Source organism: Malaya genurostris, chromosome 3 (genome assembly GCF_030247185.1).
Source record: "Malaya genurostris strain Urasoe2022 chromosome 3, Malgen_1.1, whole genome shotgun sequence".
Taxonomy (NCBI): domain Eukaryota; kingdom Metazoa; phylum Arthropoda; class Insecta; order Diptera; family Culicidae; genus Malaya; species Malaya genurostris.
This window is the reverse complement of record NC_080572.1, coordinates 210337277-210354110: the sequence shown is the minus strand read 5'-3', so window position 1 is coordinate 210354110 and position 16834 is coordinate 210337277. Positions and strand designations below refer to the sequence as shown.

Below are 16834 nucleotides of genomic sequence, written 5' to 3'. Positions count from 1 at the left end.
GAATTATTAGGTGCATATCGTGCAAATCGTTGTGCAAATTTGAAGTTTTATTCTTGGTTCAGTGAAAGCCAAGTTCGATTTGAAGTGTGTTGTTTTTATCATCGGCAATGCTTCGCTATTGTTATCCGAGAAAAGTCGAAGCAAATATCTGTACAGTTTGTGTTTGTGCTTACAAAATACTGTTACATATCCTCTCAGGTCATGAGATTTTCGCTGGTTCCTAAAATATTAGTAATTCTTTGTGAGGTTGAATAATTTGCTAATGCACTGATAAGTCGAAGACGAGACGAAGAAAAAATTAAAAAAATTATTGTTGGACGGGACAGAAGGTGTGGAAAAGTGGGCATCAAGCGGCTACCTTCTATCAGAGCTGTGGCACAACCAACGTGTTAGGAACGGTCGCTTCTTCAATTACAGCATCATTAACGTACACTGCCCACATGAAAACGAGACCCGATGAAGAGAACGAAGCATTCTACGCGCATCTGGAGCGAACCTAGGACAGCTGTCTACGGTGAGATGTAAAATTCGTCATCAGTGACGTAAACGCTCAAGTAGACCGGAAGGCAATCTACAGACCTGTGATAGGCCTGGAGAGCCTTCATGCTGCATCAAATGACAACGGACGATGTGTAAACTTTGCAGTCTCTCGAGGAATGGTAGTTCGAGGCATCTTCTTCCCTCGCAAAGATATCCACAAAACCTCCTAGAGATCACCTGATCAACATAAGGAAAACCAAATCGACCACGTTCTCATCGGCGAGAAATTCTTTTTCGATGTCTCTTATGTGCACACCTATCGCAGAGCCAACATATATTCCGACCATTATCTTGTCGAGGTTTTTATGCACTCAAAACTACTAGTCGAACACGAACGCTGAGACTCAATATGGAGTTCGATATCAACGGAAGAGCAGCTTGACGCGGCGACTCTTGAAGACGGCTGGAGGAATATAAGGTCCGCCATAAGTAACAACGCAGCCGAGGTTATCTAAACGACGTTTACGGCGAATGCCAATAGTTGGACGAAGAGAAGTATGCAGCAAGGACGAGGATGCAGCAACACCGCACGAGAGCGAATGAAGAACCATACGAACAGGAACGAAACAGACAGAACTTGGTTTCCGGAAAAAGCGCCACCAAGAAGATCGTGATCGAGGAAGCGATGAAACAGCCGTACTGCGTAAATAATACACGAAACTATTCTTTACGTTTCGTCTTCGACTCGTCAGTGTTGAGCAGTTCAAAATAAATTGCTTAGTGCAAACTTAAACAGTTCAATTTGAGCCGCTAAGAAGACGTAAAGTTAACGATGTTTGCGAAGTACTTTTATATTGCACTGAATCGCTTTCCTGACGTCCTGAAGGGAACGATTTGACGACTGAACTGGCCGACCAGAGATTTTGGTTATTTTGGGGTTTGGCGAAAAGCCCATAGCACAAAAATGGCTTTTAGTCAAACTCCAAAATAATGATACACGGAAGTTCTATAATAAGTGAATCGCTTACGTGGAGGCCATAGGCCGAAATGTGCAGAGATACCGGTAGTAATCTCCTCTCGAACAAATGGGAGGTTATCGACAAATGGAATCAATCTGGGAGCATGTTCAGCCAACGACAGCTTCCTAGCACCAGATCTATCGGAGATAAGTGAGAAAATCGGTAAGCTGAGGAACGAAAAAGACGCTGCTCAAACATGAAGGATAGGCACTGGCTAGAGCACTGCACTGGGTGATTTCTAAGATTTGGGAGGAAGAGATTCTACCGCAGGAATGGATGGAAACAGTGGTATATCTAATCTACAAAAAGGATGATAAGCTTGACTGTTGCTACTACTGAACGCTGCCTACAAGATACTCTCCCAAATCCTATGCCGTCGTCTATCACCAATAACCAAGAAATTCACTTGGACTTTTGTAAATTCTCAAGCACTAGCTTTTCGTACGACAATCGTAGATCATTGCATCACCTTATTTGTGCCAAAGCAAGTATGTATCGTGCTTTAATTGCGTTGCATTTAGGAATAGTGTGTTTGTGTAATCTTCTTTTTCACGAAAAAAAAAATGACCGATGAAAGCTGGCCGCTTTTTGCACTGGTTGCGTTTCACGTTGACGTCATTGCCATGCAGAGCGACGTGTGGCTATTAGTTTACGACAATTGTAGGAATTATTAGGTGCATATCGTGCAAATCGTTGTGCAAATTTGAAGTTTTATTCTTGGTTCAGTGAAAGCCAAGTTCGATTTGAAGTGTGTTGTTTTTATCATCGGCAATGCTTCGCTATTGTTATCCGAGAAAAGTCGAAGCAAATATCTGTACAGTTTGTGTTTGTGCTTACAAAATACTGTTACATATCCTCTCAGGTCATGAGATTTTCGCTGGTTCCTAAAATATTAGTAATTCTTTGTGAGGTTGAATAATTTGCTAATGCACTGATAAGTCGAAGACGAGACGAAGAAAAAATTAAAAAAATTATTGTTGGACGGGACAGAAGGTGTGGAAAAGTGGGCATCAAGCGGCTACCTTCTATCAGAGCTGTGGCACAACCAACGTGTTAGGAACGGTCGCTTCTTCAATTACAGCATCATTAACGTACACTGCCCACATGAAAACGAGACCCGATGAAGAGAACGAAGCATTCTACGCGCATCTGGAGCGAACCTAGGACAGCTGTCTACGGTGAGATGTAAAATTCGTCATCAGTGACGTAAACGCTCAAGTAGACCGGAAGGCAATCTACAGACCTGTGATAGGCCTGGAGAGCCTTCATGCTGCATCAAATGACAACGGACGATGTGTAAACTTTGCAGTCTCTCGAGGAATGGTAGTTCGAGGCATCTTCTTCCCTCGCAAAGATATCCACAAAACCTCCTAGAGATCACCTGATCAACATAAGGAAAACCAAATCGACCACGTTCTCATCGGCGAGAAATTCTTTTTCGATGTCTCTTATGTGCACACCTATCGCAGAGCCAACATATATTCCGACCATTATCTTGTCGAGGTTTTTATGCACTCAAAACTACTAGTCGAACACGAACGCTGAGACTCAATATGGAGTTCGATATCAACGGAAGAGCAGCTTGACGCGGCGACTCTTGAAGACGGCTGGAGGAATATAAGGTCCGCCATAAGTAACAACGCAGCCGAGGTTATCTAAACGACGTTTACGGCGAATGCCAATAGTTGGACGAAGAGAAGTATGCAGCAAGGACGAGGATGCAGCAACACCGCACGAGAGCGAATGAAGAACCATACGAACAGGAACGAAACAGACAGAACTTGGTTTCCGGAAAAAGCGCCACCAAGAAGATCGTGATCGAGGAAGCGATGAAACAGCCGTACTGCGTAAATAATACACGAAACTATTCTTTACGTTTCGTCTTCGACTCGTCAGTGTTGAGCAGTTCAAAATAAATTGCTTAGTGCAAACTTAAACAGTTCAATTTGAGCCGCTAAGAAGACGTAAAGTTAACGATGTTTGCGAAGTACTTTTATATTGCACTGAATCGCTTTCCTGACGTCCTGAAGGGAACGATTTGACGACTGAACTGGCCGACCAGAGATTTTGGTTATTTTGGGGTTTGGCGAAAAGCCCATAGCACAAAAATGGCTTTTAGTCAAACTCCAAAATAATGATACACGGAAGTTCTATAATAAGTGAATCGCTTACGTGGAGGCCATAGGCCGAAATGTGCAGAGATACCGGTAGTAATCTCCTCTCGAACAAATGGGAGGTTATCGACAAATGGAATCAATCTGGGAGCATGTTCAGCCAACGACAGCTTCCTAGCACCAGATCTATCGGAGATAAGTGAGAAAATCGGTAAGCTGAGGAACGAAAAAGACGCTGCTCAAACATGAAGGATAGGCACTGGCTAGAGCACTGCACTGGGTGATTTCTAAGATTTGGGAGGAAGAGATTCTACCGCAGGAATGGATGGAAACAGTGGTATATCTAATCTACAAAAAGGATGATAAGCTTGACTGTTGCTACTACTGAACGCTGCCTACAAGATACTCTCCCAAATCCTATGCCGTCGTCTATCACCAATAACCAAGAAATTCATACGGCCTTACCAAGCCGAATTCACTAAGGCCCTGGCCACTACGGATCACATATTCCTGAAAAGACAAGTACTTCGGAAGTGTCGTGAATACAACGTGCCCACGCATCACCTATTCATTGACTTCAAAACGGCATACGACACAATCGATCGAGAACAGCTATGGCAGATCATGCACGAATACGGTTTTCCGGATAAACTGACGCGATTGGTTAAAGAAACGATGGATAGACTGATGTGCTACGTCTCGAGTATCTGGGACGCTCTCGAGTCCCCTCGAATCTCGGAGTAGGCTACGGCAAGGTGATGTTTTATATTGCTTTGGAAGGTGTAATTCGAAAAGAGAGTGTAACGATCTTTCGGAAGTCTGTACAGCTTTTTGGTTTCGCTGACGACGTTGATTTTATGACATGTAACCTTGAGAAGATTATGGAAACATACATCGGACTGAAAGCTGAAGCTAGGCTAAGATGAAGAAACACTACGTCTCCCACCACGAATATTGATAGACGGTGACGATATCGAGGTGGTTGAGGAGTTCGTGTTCACTGGCGACTGCCGATAATGATACCAGCAGAGAAATTGAGAGGCGTATTTTTTCAGGATACCGTGCATACTTTGGACTTAGAAAACTCCTTCGATCGAGTAAAGTACGCCACCGCACGAAATTAACGCTCATTAGGCTGGCTGTTCTCTTTGGTCACGAGACCTGGACTATATTGGCAGAGGACCGACGTACCCTTTGTGTTTTCGAAAGGAAGGTGAAGAAGTGAAGTCTTTCTGTTTCAACAGACTTCGCATTCGATTCATGGCGTACCGAATCATCACAGGGTTAGTACTACGATCCTACTGACACTAAGAATCCTTCCCGGTCGGGGCTCTAACATATGCATTGAATCGGCAATCCGGGCTAATAATAAGGGAATTAGTGTAAAAAAGCGTAACCTTTCTTCAAGACTGTGGTTGAAAGCTATTCCAATTTATTGGAAGTACAGGACAATATTCCAAAGCGATTTTTCAGAGATTGTTGAGCCGATTTTATACGCTTAGAGTTAAATGACTGGTGTTATGGCTCCATATTATTTAATCGGAATCCGATTTCCAGTTCCGGTACGAGAGTTGTTACTTATGTATTTAGCCTAAAAATGAAAATAGTATGATATTTGATCGAAAATGGTTTCATTGTTTTTCAAAATATTCTTCAACATTATCGATACACTTTCGCCTACGCTTGAACCAATTATTTTTCCACTCTTCTCGAGCTACCCCCAAAACATGGTTTTTTAACTCTTCAACACTTTCTTCAGGAGTATTCGCGCTCTACGCAGTTTATTCGTCACGGAAGGGAACAAATAGAAGTCATTAGGTGCCAAGTCAGGACTATACGGTTGTTCGAGCCGATGTGTGGAGACTGCTGTTTAGTTTCGGGCTCATATGACTAAATCCATGTTTCGTCACCTGTGTAGATGTTATACACCAAATTAGAAGTACCACGATTGAATTTTTTTCAGCATTTCTTCGCACCAATTGACACGAGCCTTTTTTTGAGCGTTTGTAAAATTATGTGGGATCCAACGCGAACAAATTTTTTTCACGACTAAATGGTCATGCAAAATATCATATAAGCGTTTCACGCTAATGCCCAAGACTGTCTCCATTTCATGGTACGTCTCAAGGCGATCTTCCATTATCAGATTTTTCACAGCATCGATATTTTCTGGCAAAAAACTGATTTTGGACGACCTCTTTGAATTCATCGGCAAGCGAAGTCGACCACGATTGAATTCGTTATACCAGTTTTTTACAGTCGCATAAGATGGTGCTACACTGCCAAAAGTCGAACTATGTTGATTGACGCACTCTTGTTTAGATAATGCACGGCAAAAATCGTATTAATCATTGCACGAAGATGTTCACGATTCAATTTCATTTTTTTGCTGAGGTAAAATTTTCATTGCACTGTAAACAAAAAAAAGCGCTCAAATGACAGAATGATCTGAAAATGGTAATGGTTAAAAATGTCAAACCTTATGATGGAAACGTAAAATCCACCGGGCAACACTTAGTGTTGCCAAAACTAAATACATAAGTAACAGTCTATGTATCATAAGGTCGTTCATAGTGACATAGTTCATAGTGACGATGAGCAAAAACTGTTCTAAACTGTACCTGAAACTATTCCAGTTTAAGGATCTTTGTGGATGATATTCAAACAAACCGAAATTCGCTTTACAAGTTTCAGAAACTTCGAGGTAAGGGTTATCCGTTTTTCACGAACTTAAATTCAAATGAAAGGACCCCCAGTACCGGTATAAATGGAAATATAAAAAGGGTGATCCGGAGCCTAAAACTTTAAATACTGTTACAATATATGGGCATTGTTTGTGATGACCACTAGGTAGACTAAAACAGATCTTTTATTGTAACGTTACTTAGGCAAAGAACGTTAACACATTTTGATTGAAAAAGATCAAAACCAATATTCGAAAATTTGGGCAGTGTAAAACAAGCGTTCTAACTTAGGATACTGCTAAACCGGAAACTTATAACGTTATTTTTGTGAAAAAATGGAAAAGATTCGAAAATTATATTCATTTTTATGTAACTTCGATCCAAATGAAGATGTACATCTATGCATACATTAAAATGTACACACATACATTAACTCAGCGCCATTTTCTGCTCTTTTAGAGCTGGGTTCAATGGTATATAACATTAAGGGTCACCAAAGCTCTGATGAAAAAATAGGTTTTTCAGAAATTCTATTACTTTTGTATAGAGAAAGACCAAAAATTATGCCCGAAACGTCAGAAGGGATATTGCCAAAAATTTTGGAACCATCGACAAAACGGAATGAAAATCGAGACACCTCATACATCTTTGATCGTCGCATTTTCCTTCCGTTTTTGGACGGTTCCAAAATATTTAGGGATGCCGAACAAGAAATCTCGAAGACGCATACACACGTAGATTTTTTCCCACGGAAAGACCGAAATCAGCATTTTGGCGAAAAAAAATAGTTGATTTTCTGATTTTAGTTAGTTATTTTTTGAGACAACTTAAAAAATCTTACTTTTGCGAATTTCGATTTTCTAATTCTCATTCCCTTAATAATAATAAAATATTTGTTGAAACGACTATTTTGTTAGTTGAATTCACCAATTAAACGTGCTGTCATTTCTTAGCTAAGGCACACTTCATTTCAATTCAACTAATTTTTTAGTTGAATTAGAGAAATAAAACGTTATTTTCAACCAACATAAATGGTTGAATTGGCTTCTTCAATTTACACCTATATGGCGCACAGTCACCGAAAAAAAGTTAACACCGTAATGACTACTAGCCACTAGATGGCACACTACTACCGAAAAAAAATTGAGTCGCGGTTGTCTTTTCTATATTGGCAGGTATAAATACGATGTTGTATTGGAGAAAAAGACATGAACGAAACATAAACTTCTTTTTGAATTTTTTTCTTCTAAATCGCTGTTTTCTTCATTCGACTTCGCGAAATTGACTCACTCACTGAAAACTTTGAGCACACTTTGAGTGCAACATTCGAAACTCACTTAACTGTTCCACTTAAAAACATTATTACGCACAATCGCTTCAAATGCGCACCAATTGTGAATAAATACACTTTCCACTAAGAGTTTACGGCATTTTTACATATCGGTTTATATATGGATATATCGTAACACATGCGAAAAACATCAAAACAATTTGCAAGCAGTTTCAATAAGACTGTCCTTTTTAGCTTTTTAATGGATTGTTTTACTTTGACACTTCTCACACTCATTTTATTTTTGTTTTCTCTGTGCTGTCCTTCAGTAATGATGGTGATAGATAAATAGAAACAAATTTTCTGATTTTAATAACAAAATTAGTTGTCAATGAGAATTTCATGTTGGATTGAAATATTGCTGGTTTGTGTACAGGATATTCGCCAACTAAACACATTCCTAAAAATAAGAATTTTTTTCAGCAAAGTAAATTCTCAATTTTAACTAATTTCATAGTTATTTTGGAAATTTTGTTGTTAAAATTAACTAATTCAAAAACAGTAATACGAATTAGGCGCAGAGCTAATTCCGGTCGTTCCGTGCCGAATCTTTGTGCTCGGCAATTATTTCGGCAAACTTTTAACCAACTGAAACTTTCATCTGACAGGTAATTTGCATTTACCAAGATTTTTGGTTTCGAGAAGACTATAAGTTACCGAGAACTTCGTCGCTTCTGGAGAGAAATTACCGAAATTGTCGCTATTCATGCATTCAATAACTTGCCGAGATTTTAAGCAATGAATGAAAAATAAATTTTATATATGAAATAAACATTCCAGTTATCATAGATTTATTGATTTTAACATTATGTTGGCGGTAGAACATTTGTAGTAGCAAACACAATTGGATTTCCGCATAAAATCAGATTCCGGCTACAACGATAGTGATGGCTCAGTAAAAAATTGAATATTTAAGAGCAAATTCAGCAGCTGCAAGATTCATATGGGTGGTCTATAATGCACGGAACGACCGAAATTAGCTCAGCGCCTAATTCGTATTACTGTTTTTGATTTAGTTGATTTTAACAACAAAATTTTTTTTCGGCAGTAGTGTGCCATCTAGTGGCTAGTAGTCATTAAGGTGTTACCGTTTCGGTGACAGGGCGCCATATAGCTGCAGATTGCAGAAGCCAATTCAACCATTCATATTGGTTGAAAACAACATTATATTTCTTTAATTCAACTAAAAAATTAGTTGACTGGATATGAAGTGTGCCTTAGCTAAGAAATGACAGTACGTTTAATTTGTGAATTCAACTAAAAAAAATAGTCATTTCAACAAATATTTTATTATTATTAAGGGAATGAGAATAAAAAATCTAAATCAGCAAAAGTAAGATTTTTTTAGTTGTCTCAAAAAATAACTAACTAAAATCAGCAAATCAACTAAATTTTTCGCGAAAATGCTGATTTCGGTCGTTCCGTGTGTAAATGAAACTGAAACAAACGTATCCCCAGTAATCCGTTTTAGTTTTATTTATGTCGTTTTCGTTTTTAAATTGCACTACACTGAAACCGTTCGTTTTTGCCAATTGCACTACACCAGTGCTACACTTTTTCTGCACCGATACCACTGGTGTAGCACTCATCAAAAGTTTGGTGTAGCTCTGTGCAATGGAATCGTTTATGGTAGTCAATGGTTACTGTTTATGTTTTCGTCATTTTGGTTCGTTTATTCATGCCTCAGTGTAGCACTGCACCGGTGTAGTGCAAATTAAAAACGAAAACGCCATTAGTCGACCAGTTCTACTGTCAAATTTAAAACTGGTATACACTGCCGTTCTATTTTTTCTACATTTGAAACACAGATAAAACGCTGCTGGGGCTGCCAGTTTATTTTGTTATAATTTCTAGATTTAAATTTTAAAACTGACATAAATTATGCATCTAGAACTAGAACACTCCTGAATATGCCCTAAGAAAATATATCATACCGGAATCCAATCAATAATTTAATGCAATTGATTAACGTTACGAGGATCCTTTTTACGTGTGCGTTGGGATTCTCTGGGGGATTTCTTGTCACGAATAATCGCCGGACAAATTTGTTTTTAATATCACGATTGTTTTCTAAAATCGCGCATTTTTGCAATGAAAAAAAAAAATGGTTACTTTGATGAATATGATTAAGTATTTTGGAAGAAGCTATATTTACCGAAATTGTAGTAAAATATAGCTTCGCCGTTCGTTTTCGACATCTTTTTTCGCCGAAATTTAGATTTCACTCAACTCCACGGTTGTACTATCGAATATTGATATTTTTTGTCAACGCTGCAAATTATCGATGTCGTCGATTTTAAAATTATATTGATATTATTGCAATAGTGTCTCATATACTCTACGTTAATTGGCATCAGAAAATTTCTGTGCTCATTAATTCAGTATTTTGCTACATGTGAGCACCAAAAATCTACTAATTTCAGCAACAACAGAAAAATATATCAAGTACCCACAGTTCCAATTCGAACAACCAACACAGTCATTTTGCATCTTATGTTTGGATAATAAGAGAAAAATTCATACATGTCGCATTCCAGTGCCACAGGACAGGACATCAGGCATACATTGCTAGGCAAAGTGACCTATTTATTCGGTTGATAATTGCAGCACAATGAATACAATTACAGAAGCCTGGATTCAAACGGTACAATGGGCAAACAGAGCCTACATGTTTGCCAAAATGTTTTTTTTTCTCTTTGTGGAACCGTTCTCTTGTAGATGTGTGCAATTATGGAAATTCTCGACAAGAAAGAAAAAATAACTTTGAACGTCCAAATAAATTGAGCTTGTATTTAATAGAAACGCTGCTTCGAATAAATAATGTCTGTCTTGTACAATCGAGTGTAGTACTCTGTCTCTCAGTGAGATTTATTCTTCGACATCCTGTTTGGTTTCGGAATAACGTTTGAAACTCGTATTATGGAATCACTTTCTTCCCCTAAATATACAACATTTCAAATGAATAAAAACCTCACTATTGGTTGGCAAGATAAAACGATCCTTTCCTAGTCCTCTCGGCTAATTTCTGTTTTATTTTTTGGACTCATTTTTTGTGGACCAGCATTACATCCGTTAAATACCCGGTAAATTGTTCTCAAGTGTTTCTAAATTATAAAAAAAGGAAGAATGGTGCACTGAAATAAATTGCATCCAAATGCTCAGAGTGTTTATAAATGGTACGTGTTTGCCTTTTTTTTGTACTCGTTTGGATGTGGTGAACTACAAATCGGTTCCGTTGTTCGACTTGACGACTATAGAAGACAAAACTTGGTCGCCGTTCGACAATTTGTTTTTTTGCGTTAGATGCAATACTACAATTATTTGCTATCCGAAGAAGCATTATCGATTTTCACGAAGACCATCTTCAAAATCGTTCCATGAAAAAATTGTCATCCTCAGTTTATTGGCTGGTTTGCTTCGTGTACCAATTATTTTCGTTGATATGCAGCAGTAGACGCTTAGTATTCAAGAAAAATGCCCTCGACCTTGTTTATTATGGATCAATAGTATCAATTCGATCCATTTAAGGATCAGTGAAATATATATTTCAAATATTCCAAAGAATTTTTTTAACGAACCAGACAAATTTGTTTGAGTCGGATATTGAAAGAAAAATGACCATAATTCGAGATTTGACAGTATCTAGTTTTACACACGAATGCTCGGTTACATGATGCGACTTGCGTCGTAACCTACTTATAAGGAGTGTATCGATAAGTAGTTAGCAACATTCAAACAGTTATTACTCTGAAATGGCTTAATTTTTTGCAGCGTGTTTTGCGGTGGTATGTTTGTTTACATGTCAATAACAGCTGCGCAATCGATTGGTTTCGGTACGGTATATCGTTTCAATGATGACTCGAATTGATCCGGAAACGCGAAAGAAAATTCTGCACACTTGGTGCTCAGAAAGCGGTGTCACGTACAACGAAATTGCAAAACGGGTGAAAGTGCACCACACCAGTGTTAAAAATATTATCGAGAAGTTCGGTAAGATCCGTTCCATGAAAGATTTGCCCCGATCCGGTATGGAAAACGGGTCCCAGCCAGCCCGGCCGGGACTTAAAAGTGGTTGAGTACATCAGGAAAAACCCATCGGCGTCGACGCGGGATTTGGCCAAGCAGTTCAACACCAGCATCGCGATGATTCAACGGATCAAAGTTCGGAACTCCCTGAAAACGTACAAGAAATAGAAGGTGCCGAAAAAGTCCCTGGTACAGCAAGTTCAGGCCAAAACAAGAGCGCGAAAACTGTATAACCGGATTCTACAGAATAAAGACGGATGCATCCTGATCGACGACGGAACCTACGCCAAGGAAGACTCTCGAGCGCTGCCCGGACCGCAATATTATACGAAATCGGTGTACCAGGACCTGGACGACGCTGACACCACGGTGGCAGTGGAAAAGTTTGGGCAGAAGATGTTGGTCTGGCAAGCAATTTGAACCTGTGGTTTGCGGTAGTCAATTTTCTTCACGAAGGGCACAATTAACGCCAAGGTGTACGAGGAAGAATGTTTGAAGAAGAGAATGCTGCCACTGTACAGAAATCATAAGGCTCCTCCTCTCTTCTGGCCGGATTTGGATTCAGCCCACTACGCCAACTACGTTCTACAGTGGTTGTCAAAAAATAATGTACAATTCGTGGAAAAGGACATCAACCCACCGAACTGCCCGGATCTTCGGCCAATTGAAAGATATTGGGCAATTGTCAAGCGGCACTTTCGGAAGGAAGGTACAGTGTCCCAAAACATGCAGGAGTTAAAAAAAACTGGACAGCTGCCATCAGGAACGTCACAAAAGTAACTGTGCAGAATTTAATGAAGAATGTCAAGTCCAAAGTGCGAGCGTTTCACAGAAACTAGGATTTTCTTCAATATAATCAGTGAAATGCTTAAAAATGTAATTTTGCTACAATATATTGAAAACTGATGTCAAAATATGTTATTTTCGCTTTTTTATTCAACAATCAATGTTGTTAACCACACTCGATACACTCTTTAGAGTAGTGAAAAGAAAATTAGATCTCAAGAGGCATTGCAGTCCGCAATTGACGCCATCCAACTACAGTTTGTTGTTTTAATTAATGTGCAATGTTCATAGCGGAATACACATTATTTCGCTTGGTATGTGAAAAGACAAGATGGCTGAACTGATTTTCACAAACTCAGATTCAAATGAAAGGTCTTATGGTCCTATAGATCGCTATTGAGTTTTATCCCAATCCGACTTCCGGTTCCAGAATTACAAGGCAACATGTGCAAATCTATGAGAAAAAGCGCATTCAATTTTTTCGGAAATTTCTCAACCGATTTTTACAAACTAAGATGCAAATGAAAGGCCTTGAGATTCTTCAAAAAGTCCTCGAAAAGTTGATCCAGATTCGACTTCCGGTTCCGGTATTACAGCGAGATTAGTTCAAAATTTCAATTTCAAAAAGAATTTTTCATAAGCGATGGCGAAACGAGGTGCACATTTTTGTAAAATTTACTGGTAAATTCATCTAGTTAACAGACCTTATTAGTTAGTGGATATATAAATCTACTTTGGAACTATTGGTGCCCGGTTACCGCTACTGAACGCACCGGTAATATATCACTTCGATTTCTTAGCAACGGTTAAATCGATTTTCACAAATCATGATTCAAATTAAAGCTCTCATTGTCTTAAAAGATACTGTTCAAAGGACTATTAGCTCTCTCCGGACAGTACCAGCCTAGATGCCGTGTGGAATCCAGCGGAAAACAATGAACCAAGAATAGATCCACTGGGTTCCTGCTTCCATGTCGTAAAAGGCGACAATTGCAGGAGTTCCTTTTTCCTTTCAGTTATCAGATATTCTCAATGTTTCACTTCTGATTACTCTATTTTACTAAATTATCTCTTCATTCAACCCAGCAATTTCCGTCTAGCTTCGGAGAAAAGTTTTATTTGGAATGTTTTCTTCTTCCATGTTATTGATTGTTTTTCAGGATTATAAATTGAATGATAAAAATCAACTATTGCGCAAATCCGTTAATATTACAAAGTTAATAATAGAGACAACATATATCGGTATATTGAATACATAGTACAAAAAACACTTGATATTAATATTTCAAACAATAAATTAACATTTTTCTCGGTAGCTGGCTGCCCAGATCAACCAATATAACCAATTAATAATTTTAATAAATAATTAAAATAATAAAGCGGAAATAATACAGAATCAAGAAGCGTGTGAAATCTGTTGACTTTTATTTGGTGATTTAAAATGATTTTGTAACAACTGTTTGGAATGTATCATTTGGATGATTGTAATATGTTAATGCTAAAGATGAGGAGGTTTTATGCCTGTTGAAGAGCAAGTTTGACAGAAATTCACTCCACCGGGCTTTTACCTGCTCCAAGTAAACAAATAAACAATGCAATGAATCAACTATTTTGTCTAAATCCTATTCACTCGTTTATTTTGTATCACGTAATTTCATTGATAAAAAATAGGGAAGTTTTTATTCTTTACGCGAAAGTATTATAAATTTTTCTTCAGTTTCTTCGAATAATCAAAACTGTCCGGGACTTCAATATAGGATATTGTTGAAACGTTTACTCGGGAAGCCAGTGGCCAGGCCCAGAGTGGTGCATCCAAGCATCTTGAAACCGAAACATACTGAGTCGCGCGAATAATACTAATACTGACATTTTTACTAACAAATATCCTTCTACCGTGACACTTGTGGCGTGCGCAGTAGTATATACGGCCTCTAGTAACAACAAGTGTTGGACTAACATCCCTTCCCATTCCTTAGACGATCTACGTTCGGGCCTGGCCGGCGCCGGTACTGATCAATGATTTCTGGGATTACCAGAAGATGTACATTGAAGAATGATTTACCAGTCCCAGGTCGGATCATCTAAAAACTCCCTGTACAATTTCAGCTAATCTCGATCAGTAACGGAGTAGCAACTAGGGGTGGTCGCTCAAGCTCATTGTCTTAAAAGGTACTGTGCAATTTCATCCAGATCCGACTTCCGGTTCCGAAATTATAGGGCAATGAGTATCTAAACTTTCAAACTGTCATACAAAATGATGAAAAATCGGTACGCATCGGTACGTGCCTGGTACGGAAGAAGAACAAAACACATCCGCTTAGCACACAGCGTGCTTTGTTCAATTTTGTATAGCGTGCAGGGTTGTCACATTTAACTCTATATTAACTTGACATTTACAAATTGAAAAAGTGATGTTAGTTTATACAGAAGAAAGTTTTTGATTTTATTCAAGTTTCAAAAAAAGAAACTTGGCAGAATCTTCTAGTGGTGTATTTTGAAAATATAATTAATATGAGAAAGGCATCAGTACACCATTAGGTGGATTAAAAAAAGAATTTTTTTGAAAAGAAAAGTAGTTTTTTTTGCCGACTGACTGGATTGATTTTCACGAACTTAGACTCAAGTGAAAATAATTTCATAAAAAATTCCAGAATTTTATCTGGATTCTATTTCTGGTTCTGGAATTTATAAGCAACAAGTGGAAAAATTATAATTCCATGAGTATTTTGCCGTAAGTGACGATAGAAAAAGGTATAAATTCCATAAAACTAATTAATAGTTTTTTCTTCTTACGGATCTTGTTAATTTGAACTTACTTTGGTACTATCGGCTTTGCTCGATACCAATACCGACTTTCAGGAACTTAGATTTAAATTAAATGCCCTATGGTCTCATAGTCTGGTGTGCAATTTTATCTGGATTCGGTTTCTGGTCTCTGAACTAAAGACTGTCCCAGAAAGTATGGACGCACTTTGATTTCACTGTAAATAATTCACAAGTGTTCGATATTCAAATTTTTATTCGATATACTGATAATATTAGACTACAACAACAGAATATTATTCTCAGCATTTGCTACTTTGCTATTGAAGACTAGCTGGCGCACCTTCTTGCGAACGTTCCTCATTAAATTCCGTACAGACTTCTTGGCGACAAGTTTTGACACTTTTTCCAATCTTTTTCGAACTGTTGAATGGTTTCGGCTGCCGAGACATGTTTCCTAGGATGTGCCTTCGTTAATGCCCAAAATTCCACAATTGGTCGAAGTTGTGGGCAATTTGGTAGATTCATGTCTTTTGGGACGAAAGTGACATGTTTTGTAGTATACCATTTTAGCGTTGATTTCTAGTAGTGGCAAGAAGCAAGATCTGGCCAGAAGACAACAGGATCCTTGTGGCTTCGAATCATGGGTAGAAGTCGTTTTTGTAAACATTCCTTGATGTATATTTCGCTGTTCATTGAAGCAGTGGTGATGAAGGGTTTCGGAATCTTACCGCAGCTACAAATTGCTTGCCAGTCCATAGCTTTCTTACCAAATTTTTCGACTTCAATCGATGTCTCGGACTGGTTTAACACTTGCCCTTCTCGCACCGTATAGTATTGTGGTTCCGGCAAGGTATTGTAATCGAGTTCCACGTAGGTTTCGTCATCCATGATTATGCAGCTCAAATTTCCAGCAAGAATCGTATTGTACAGCTTTCGAACCCTCGGCCTGATCGATGCTTCTTGTTTCGGACTACGTTTTGGTTGTTTCTGCTTCTTATAGGTTCGAAGATTCAAACGTTCTTTAGCACGAAGAACATTTGACTTCGAAGTGCCCACTTTTTTGGCCACATCCCAAACTGAAACCTTCTTCTTTTGCTCGAACGCCTTCAGTATACGTTTATCCAACTGAGGGTTAGCAGGACCTTTTTTTCGGGCCGTTTTCGGTTTATCCTCTAAGGTGTTATCCTCACCGAACTTCCTGATTGCATTTCGCACGGCTTTTTCACTTACTTCTTCCATTTTTGCTATCTTTCTCAGTGACAGTCCGCGTTCTGTGCACCATTTGTACACAATTTTTCGACGTTGTTCTGCTGAAAGTCCAAGCAAACGTTCTGCTTGAAAGTCCACGAAACAAACTAATGAAAACGAATAAACAACTGCACAAGTGGTTGAAGAAGAGTGTAAACAACAGGACGCAGCCATAAAAATTGACAGATTCTGAACCATTGCGAAATGGCAGCGGTTTTTGGTTGCGTCCATACTTTCTGGGAGAGTCTTTACACGATGACAAAGTGACTATTTATTACTTTTTGCATTTTTTTTCGAACGGGATTTGAATCTGCTCAGATTTAGAGATCTTGTTAATTGATGAACAAACGAGCCGATTTAGGTCATACCAGCTCCCATGAA

General features: G+C 38.6%; 1 protein-coding gene across 1 annotated transcript in view; it reads left to right on the top strand.

Moving 5' to 3' along the window:
* Window positions 1-16834, top strand: part of LOC131436744 (cyclin-dependent kinase 14) — a 437597-nt gene that overhangs the window by 5062 nt on the left and 415701 nt on the right. The window lies entirely within an intron of this gene.